We start from the raw sequence: 9528 nt of genomic DNA, 5'->3' as shown, positions 1-9528 counted from the left end.
CTTCCCAGAAGAGGCTTGGAAAGTGACAAGAGACGCTGAGGGAGAGGAAAAGGCAACTGGCCAGCATCCCTTGGCTGTAATTGAGATGCCTGCCTCCTTCTGGCACCCCTTTCCTAGGTTCAGATGTCATTACAGGACTGGGTCTGGCAAGGTAGCCACTGTACTTAGTCTTCTCCTGCGTATTCCTAAAGCAAAATCAGATGTCTTCTACTGAACAATGACTCCCCGTTCCAGAGACTCCCTGCCTTCTGGTTTTGACAGATGTTAGGACTGTCTGGGACCAAAAATCTGCAATAGCTCTCAAAGCATACAGGGGTGAGCTCAAGAAGTAATGTATTTATCGGTCGCACTTTCAGCCACCGCTGACTTGTCCTTGGTTGGTGCATGGGATTCGGGGGTGTCTATAGCAAACTGCAAACTGCTGTCGTGTACTTCTCAGTTGCTTCCCCCACCTTTACACACACTCCTGTAAATACCCATGACTGTTTTACCTACCTCCAACCCCTGTGGACACCCAGGACTATTTTGGACTACTCTTTATATCTGTATACAAATTAGAAGTTTGCTTTTGAAATTGGCCCTGACAATTATCTGAAACATGATCCTGCTCTGCACATGCACAGAATTTTAAATATTTTTTTATTTCATTTTTTCCCTTTAAACTATGCAAAACAGAAAGCCAAACAGTGAAGCCAAAGGGAAATGAAAAGCCATTCCCTAGATGATGTCAGGATCTGTGCTGTTTTGCCACTATTTGTCACAGTCCCCTGAGGTTGCTTTTAAAACACTAACTAAAATTTGCTGGCTGGGAATTCTGTCAATTTCAACCCCAACGCATCTGGGGAGTAACAGGTTTGGGAAGGCTTTCGTGGCTCTAGTACAGGAAGGCTGCTGTTCCCATTATTCCAATAATATTTCTATCTGTTACATTTTAATCCACCCAATACCTAGAATTCTCTGGATGGATCACGGGTGATTGAAAACAATGATATAAAATAACATTATGGAAAAAATAATATGTATGAAGTCTATTTACTTTATCTATTATCTATCCTCTCTCTCTCTCTCTCTCTCTCTCTCTCTCTCTATCCCAATGTCATGGTGACCCTTAAAATAAAAAATAATTAAAACACTGCCTGAGAGAAGACCAGTCTTAGCCTGGTCCGAAAGAAACTTATCCTGGGTAGTAGGCATGCCTCCCTTTCTCCTTGGAGCCCCTGAATAGAGGTTTTCCCTAAACAAGATGGATTAACCCCACAGAGAACCTGGATTTGCGCATGGGAAAGATTTTGCTAAGGAAGCTGCCAACAAGCAGAGCAACTCTTCAAATGGTTGGATGGGCAAGGAAGAGGGCTGATTCTTCACCTGGGAGCCACATGCAGCTGAGTCCATGGCTAGAACTGTCTCAGGGTGGGCTGTGAACCTGCATTATGGACAGAGGCCGTAAAGACATTGCTCATATCATGTCATTGTGCAAATGATGCCATCAAGTATGGAATTAGAGTTGTTTGCATCATGCAACAGACACAAACAACATACTACATAACATTGGTGTGATGATATCATGATGCGCATGGCATCTCTTCCCTCTTGGCTGCTATACTGAAGCCCATAATTTATCTAGCATCCTATCAACTTTATAAATGAATGCTTATGTTTTCACAGATAGACCCTGCTTCTTTTCCTAAAAGGCTGGTCCTCTTGAACTCTTCTGAATTCTCTTCATTTTGGGTGCAAAGAACTAAAACATTAGAGAAAAGACCCTGTTCTAGAGCTCTATTGAGATATCACTGTTCTATATTAGGATTCTACTCACCTCAGGAGCCGTGCTAGCTGTCTCACACAGTCGATTTCCCTTGACTTCCCTCAAGCAGCTCTGTGCTGGCTTGAGTTAAGTGTCTGAATGCTACTGGAAAGCAATGGTTCTGCTTCCTTTACCATCAGCTGATTTTTTTAGATCAGTTGCAGCAGCAACTTTTTTCTAGGAGGTAGAATGTAGCTTGGCTTTCATTTTCACTGGTAAGCATTATCTACATCTTCTCTATCAAAGGAAGTTTCTCCACTTGCATCTAACCATGATAGAAATGCTGACAACGTTGGGGGTTTCTTTCTTGCTATGTTCACATACAGTTGCCCTCATCTCATCTCCAGCCCATGAGTAAGACAGGCTTAAGTCATCCAGAGTTGAATCAGTGTTAAAGTGGCATTTCCTTTTTTGAGACAGTAGCCTTCTGTGGTGTTTTTGAGGTGTGATAGAAGCCCAGTCAAGGGAGCCATGATCAATCTAGTGCCTCTTGGACACTTGAAGCTGGCCAATTAACTGTTGACCCCCCAAATCACTGGACAACACCTGGTAAGAAATGTGCCAAGCTTTGAAATGGGAAAATGGGGTAATAGTGGAATAGATGAAAGTACTAATCCTCTTCTCTTGCCTCACACAGGATTGTGAGGAATTGCTTTTCAGGAAGGAAGACACATGTTGGCATGCTTTCATGCTGAAGATACAGTACCTTATAAGGAAATAATGGGACTTTTTCAATTAAAGAAGTAAACATAATAGAAATGCCTTAGTCATGGGCCTATCATAGTTGAGGAGCCACATTATCCAGACTAAGTGCAAACTTAGCAATAATGAAGCTCTTTAGGACTGTGGCAAACCACTCACGCAAAGAGGGCCTTATTGATATTGGGTTTCTGTGATGGCCAGCTATGGTTGAAATCAGCTACCAGTGAGACTTGGATGAAGCCATCCTCTTCCCCTTCTCATTTATCCTGTTGCCTTTCTTCACAGGTAGTTGGTCCTGATGGTCTCTGGGAGAAGGAGGATGCCAAGCCTACTAGTAGGAGCAGCAGCAGTTCCTCACTCTCCACTACATCTCCTCTTCTTCCCAGACAGTTGAACTTGAATGGCTGGGCTGGTTTGGAATATTGGAAACTGTGATCTCAATACATCTGGAGAATATCAAATAGGGGGATGCTAGATTAGCTTTTATGTGCAAGTAGTCTATGCAAAATATGACAGAGAAGGGAAAGTGTGAGGAACAGGATTTCCTGTCAGATAATTCATCTGTTGTATAAACTGGATCTGTATCAGTCTTCAAACTCTCCATGTGCTTCAATAGTTGCCTCTTTTCCCTAAGAATCTAATCAATGCTTGGTCAAAGTGTGAAGGCATGTAGGCTTAGCTGCTCAAAGTGAAACATTAAATTAAAAGTTTATGCTGCAAAATAAATTTTGCAACAATCAGAAATTTTAAGCAGAAGTTTTTTTAAAAAAGAGAGTGTAAATAAGGTCAGAATCTCCTAGAACTCAAAAGTATGCAGTGCAGTACTTTTGTTGGGAAGAGGACAATGATAGGAGATGGCTTAAGAACATCTTTAAATTATCTGACTTAACTGTTAAGGTTATGTGTTTTTAAAGAAATAGCTGAGTGCTGCTTTTTTTTCCTTGAAAGGCTCTGCATGGAGAAATTTAATCAAATGTAACAAAAGACACGTTGTAATAAACACAGTGTTGGAGTTCATCTGTGGTAATCTCTTTGCAGTGATTGGCCAACTCTTCTGTGTCTCTACCTCTACAAATAATGCAGAAAATTATGACTAGAAAATAAACACATATTACATTTATGAATTTTATTACATTTATGGGATTATATAAAGAAAAGTTTTCACATTCTACATCCATGGTTAGCATTGTGATGGAGCTGATCCTAGATAGATAGATGATAGAGAGTCTCTCTCTCTCTCGCTCTCTCTCAGCCAATACCAGAAAATTGTTGACCAATTACATTAAGAATTTGACCAATTATTTTCACTATCAGAAAGTAAAGGCTTGGATCTAGAGACATGCCAGCCAAAAGAAGCTTATGGAAGCTTCCTTTTCTACCTCTCCTCCCCTTAAAGGTCCCTCCCTCTAAAAAGCATATTCTGAGGCTTATCCTTCCATTTGAAGAGATCAGGCAGCAGAAGGGAGATCCTTGAAAACTGGGTGGAGGAACCTTTTATTTCTGCAACACCTCATTTTCAAAGATTCCCTCATTTGCCCTTACCCCTCCCTCACAACCCATGTATATCAGTCCCCACGGAAACTTATTCATAGTAAGGTTAAGGATCTGGCTGTTCCATAAAACTCAGATTGATAAAATTCCCACTTCTATTTCCCCCTGCTAAGCTGCTGGAAAGCTTTAGCAAAAGGGAGAAGGGAAGTAATCAGAACAAACAATGCTTGCTGTAGAAGTTCCAGACAGAGCCACTGAATTGAAGCGTTCTTCACCCATCCTTTAGTCAGCAGAAAACTGTCCTAGCCTGAAACTTTCTGTCCTCATTGCCAATTCCTATCCTGTTTCTTTTGTTCTGTTCCCAGTGATTGCCAGTCATCTGAATTGCCTCTGGGTAATGGGTGACAAAACCTACCAGACGCTTGGAAGCTGTCTTTGGTGTCAAAATAATGGGAAAACATTCCTTTAATGATTTAATACTACAGAGTTCAGGATGACTTAACCCATAGCGTGGGGATGAGATGAAGGCAATGTCAAAGGACTTGGCCAAGAAAGAGTGGTTGCCAAGCCATGTTTGTGTCATGGTTAGGGGCACATGGGAAAAGGCAATAAAGAATCTGCAAGCCTTCTGAAGGGCCAGCTTTTCTATAGGAATGCCAACTATGGACATTGCAAATTAATGTGTTGTAGTGGGTAAGATTTGATTAAGATTGGGGAAAGCAAGATACAAGCCCACCCTTAGCCTGTGACAATTCCATTAGCAACTGCTTTTTAGAAGGTACTAGAAGTAGTTTAGGGGGACGCGGTGGCACAGCGGCTTAATGACGCTGAAAGTTGCTGGCCAGAAATGGTCGACGCTTCAGCGGTTCGAGTCCAGCCTTCGCGTTAGCAGGGTGAGCGCCTGTTTCCTCCCCAGTTCCTGTCAACCCAACAGGTCAAAAACTCATGTGAGTAGATAAATGGGTACTCTCACTCCGGTGGGAGGAACAATGCTGGCGGCGCCTTGCAAAAAGGAGTTGGGAGCAGTTGCCGGTAAGCGCGAAAAACCGTGCGCGCCCAAAAAGGGCGCAAAGCAACGGAAACCCCGCCTCCTGCACTCGCCAGCTGGGCTCTGCTCTAGGAAGGAGGCTCTGGCAAACCACTTCCGAAACAATTGCCTTGAAAACTGCAAAGGACTCGTCCAAGCAGTCACTGCAGAGTTGGTAACGACTGAGCGCAGATTAAAAAAAAAAAAAAGAAGTAGTTTAGTTTAAAACTGTGAGGAGGTAAAGCTGGTGCTTAACAATTTCACTGAGGGTCCAGTCCTCTTACATGTCCATCCTTACATGTGAACTCTAATGGGATGCTCTATGCCACTTTGTACCTGCTTGTTGTACAATGTAATTTCCTGCACATTTCATTGGAGTGCTACAGAGACTAAACCACTAATGTGCATTAGCTTTTAGGATGTTGTAACAATTCATTTATACAGTCTTATTATGATCTTTTTATAGCCATTTAGATCATTGTAGCTGAGTGTTGGTGTTTACACTGTAAATGTGAAATCTGACATGGACACGACTTACAATATCTACAGTGAAATCTGTGTGGCCAGAATTTTTCTCAAGAAGCAAGTGATCTGCTGCTTTGGATGTTATGGAGAAAAATTTGTCATAGCCTCCTTTAAAAATCTAAGAATTGTGCTTTGTTGTCATTGCAGAGGAATTTTAAAAATTCCCTCAATTTCCTCATAGCACTATACTTCCCATTACACTGTACTTTTTATTTTGAAGAAATAAAATAACAATTAAGCCAGTTAAAGAAAAAATGTGACAAGGAGTTTCCAGTACTTTAGAACTGAGGGAAAGTCAACCCTTTCCTTTAACTGAGAAATGCCTGTAGCAGTGGTGCTGGAAAACCAGAAGTAGATGTGACTAAGCACTTTTAAGAAGTGGTGTTTAGGCCTACACAGTGGTAATAGAAGTGGCAAAACATCAGTTCTTCTCTTTGCTAATTGCACCTGCAGATTACTGCCTGGTGGCCTTGTTCAGAGTAACACAGTGTGGCCTAGTAGGATTTTGGAAGCCAGCCTTATGGAACAGCTTCCCCACAGAGATGCAGATGATCCCAACCCTGTTGGCCTTCAAGAAAGTGGTAGAGACCTGGCTTTTCCCCCAGGTACTGGGGCCAGGATGTTGATGGAACTGACATAGGGTGGTTGGTGAATGAATACAAGTTTTATTGGGGCCTCAACATTGTTTGTTGTTTGAAATGGTCTTTTTTTAGTGTACTGTGTTTTTATTCTGTTTGCTACCTAGAGTTCCTTCTGGTAGACAGGTGGCTATATAAATTGTTTAATAAATAATAAATTGAACCCAGAGTGTCTTAGGGAAAGATAGAAGGGCCAAACTCTTGCAGACATACTGGATGAATTCCTAGTGTCTTTGCAGATAAGTCACTCACATCCCCACTGGATTGGACACCAGTTGGACAGAGTTTGCTGTGGTAAACAAGGCAGCATATTGTCTGGGATTCTGGGATTCTTTTCAGCTTGTGAAATCTGGGAAGTGGATAGGATTCTCTGTAGTTTGAATTCTACCACTTGTGGATTGGATCATGCCCTCCTGGCTCTTCTGGGCAGCTAGGTGGGGCATGGCATTCGGATTCAGGAGATAATCCTGGGGAAGGCATAATGTCAAATCCTGAAGAAGACCTCCCTTGGATTCAGCCATGTTTGATAACTTCAAACCTCACTCCCTTCTAGCACTGAAGATGTTACCTAGCCAGGTAATGAAATGTCTGCAAAAAAACAACCAAGCTCAGAGAACCCCAAGGACCCCAGGCATTTTCTGCCTGATTCCAACTTTCCCTTAATAAAAGTCCATTGAGAAGATGGTAACAAATTAACTACAAAGGATCCTGGAGGAAACAGATTAGCTGTTCAGATTAGATTCAGACCTGATCATGAGATAGAAATTACATTGGATGTTCTGGTGGATTATTTTCACTGGACCTTGGTGGGGGGAGTCTGCCCCTCTTGGTCTTATTAAATTTCTGTTTGATGCCAGAGACCATGCTTTCCTTCTGATCTTCCCACAAGGGCTGGCAATGATGGGCACCATGTTATGATGGTTCTTCTTCTACTTGACCAGATGGTCACAGACACTCAGGGCCATGGGTATTCCAGTGTGGGATAGCACAGGTTTTGGTGCTGTCTCTTATGCTGTTCATCATCTACAAACCCCAGGGAATCCCCAGGTAGTGGTCATCTGTTGGTTTGGAATGAGGTTCTTTGATAAGTTGATGACGTATAGCAGTTATATACTGTACTGCAACCCCTGGCTGAGCCAGAGATGCTATGAAAATCCTGAACATGTGCCTGGAGGCTGTGAGGATCTGGACAGGGAAAACTCAAACTCAGATTAAATGCTATCAAGACAGAGTTGCTATCTATCCAACAATATTGGTGTCAGTACTTTGGGACAGGCTCTGACTTGCCCAAAGGAGTTAATGCTTTTTGAAAAACTTTTTATGGGTGCAATTATATGATGTTTTGAATCCTTTTTCTGAGTATTTTACACCATTCAGAAACAGTGTGAATGAAGTGGCATAGAAATAGTAATAAATAAAATGATTTAGATGTCTTCTTGGACTTCAGGTTCCTGCTTAAACCAGGGAGATGTTGCCCAGAGTGGTCACTACCAGCTCCAACTGGTGTGCTGATTGCAACATTATCTGGATCAGGATGACTTGGTGACTATAACTCACAGTGGGCAAATGTAACACATTCTATGGAGATATTCTAGAAACTGCAGCTGGTACAAAATGTGATGACTACATTGCTGGTTGAGCAACCTCACCAGAACAGAAGACACCACTTTTAAAGTCAATCCATCAGTTGCCAGTGTTGGTCATTATCTTTAAAGTCATACGCAGCACAAGTCTGGGATACAACAGGCAAAGATGCCAGAACTGATTTACTCTTGGTTTTGAAACATCCACATATAATTATTACTTGATTGGTCTTAGTTGGTCTTTAAAATGCACACATAAAAATTCCCCACACTTCTGCATTTCTCATGTCTGTAACATCCAGAGGGCACCTTCTTAATGACTATTTCCAATGGCTTCTTTCTTGCCTTGCAAAACTTGTTTCTCCTGGCAAGTCACCACATATCTTTCAGAAGTGTTATAACTTGTTTCCAGCAACTGGCTTTAGATAGAAAGACTTAAGCCAACAGGATCTGAGTGCTGTAGCTATTTTATTTTTCATGTATCATTTCTGCATTTTATATATAATATTACCAGACTGGAACAAATAACATTTTGGTATTAAAGAAAGGAAGATGCAAGCCCTGATGATACATGACACATTGGAAATGCTTTGAAAGTCTTTTAGACGAAAGGTTTTTGAAAGAATTGCAAAAATGGACAGGAATAGACAGGCAAGGCCTTTTGATAAAACAGCCCAACCATATCCATCACTGAACTCAGAATACTGGCAAAGGTTTTTTCAAACTATAGCAAAAAAAAAAAAAGAGCAAATATGGGAAAGCTCTGTTTAATTTTTAAAAAATGCATGAAGACAGAGAAATAATGAAGAGATATTAAATTTCCAGACATCCTTATCAGGTGTTGTCTTTACTAAATTAGCACCCATTCCACCACTGGCAGCAAAGGAAATAAAATAAAATCAGAAGCCAGCTGCATAATATATATTTAGAAGCTGGGTATCACAAAATCCACTTGGCTTCCACTAGAAGTGGAGAATGAATAACAATCTACGAACTGAATTATATATTGTAACTTATAGAGCTGCAAATGATATTAGTTGCTATAAAATATAAACAGAAACATGAGTCCCAACGTGGCTCCCATGGACATTAATATATCCAGCAATCCCTCCCTAGCTGTTGTCCAGGCTCCAGTGGTTCCTTATTTTATTTCTGTAAAGATGTGTTTAAGTAAAAAGAAATTATAATTATGGGGGGATGGTGTGCTGCAAAGCACATCATCAAGAATAAGCTGCATTTCCCGTAACGCCTCTATGCAAGAGCATCTGTAGCAAGCCAAGATTCCATCAAAATGAAGAAAGGTGTGTGGTGATGCCACAAGGCAAACTCCACCCTTTAGGGACTTGGGTATAAATTCCAGGAGTCTAGAAAAATGCTAGAGCAACCCCCTCGATTTGCCTTCTAGTAAACCTTTGAGGTTTGACATGCCCACCATGCCAACCATTTTGTGCGGGTGCCAAAAGAGGTTCTCAAAATTCCAAATGTAGCCCCAGAGAATGGGGTTCTCTACATTAAAGACTAATCTTTAATGTATTTATTGGAACTAAGTCCAATTAAAGGAAATGGAAATTCCTTCCAAATGGGTACAAATGGTCCAAGTTCTCAGAAGACAAAGTTATGAGAGGGTGTATGTTCAAAGATCTCAATTAATCAAAGAAGAACTATTATTAACATGTAATTTTGAATGTGTGAGTTCACTTTTTTCAACACACAACTATTAATTTGTTTCCTTGAGTGCAGTGCAGAGCTAGCTAGCTA

The sequence above is a fragment of the Python bivittatus genome, unplaced genomic scaffold (genome assembly GCF_059951505.1).
Source record: "Python bivittatus isolate LINGU-HERP-01145 unplaced genomic scaffold, Pbiv_v1 ctg000850_np1212, whole genome shotgun sequence".
Lineage (NCBI taxonomy): Eukaryota > Metazoa > Chordata > Lepidosauria > Squamata > Pythonidae > Python > Python bivittatus.
The sequence above is the reverse complement of the archived record's forward strand: the minus strand, read 5'-3'. Positions refer to the sequence as shown.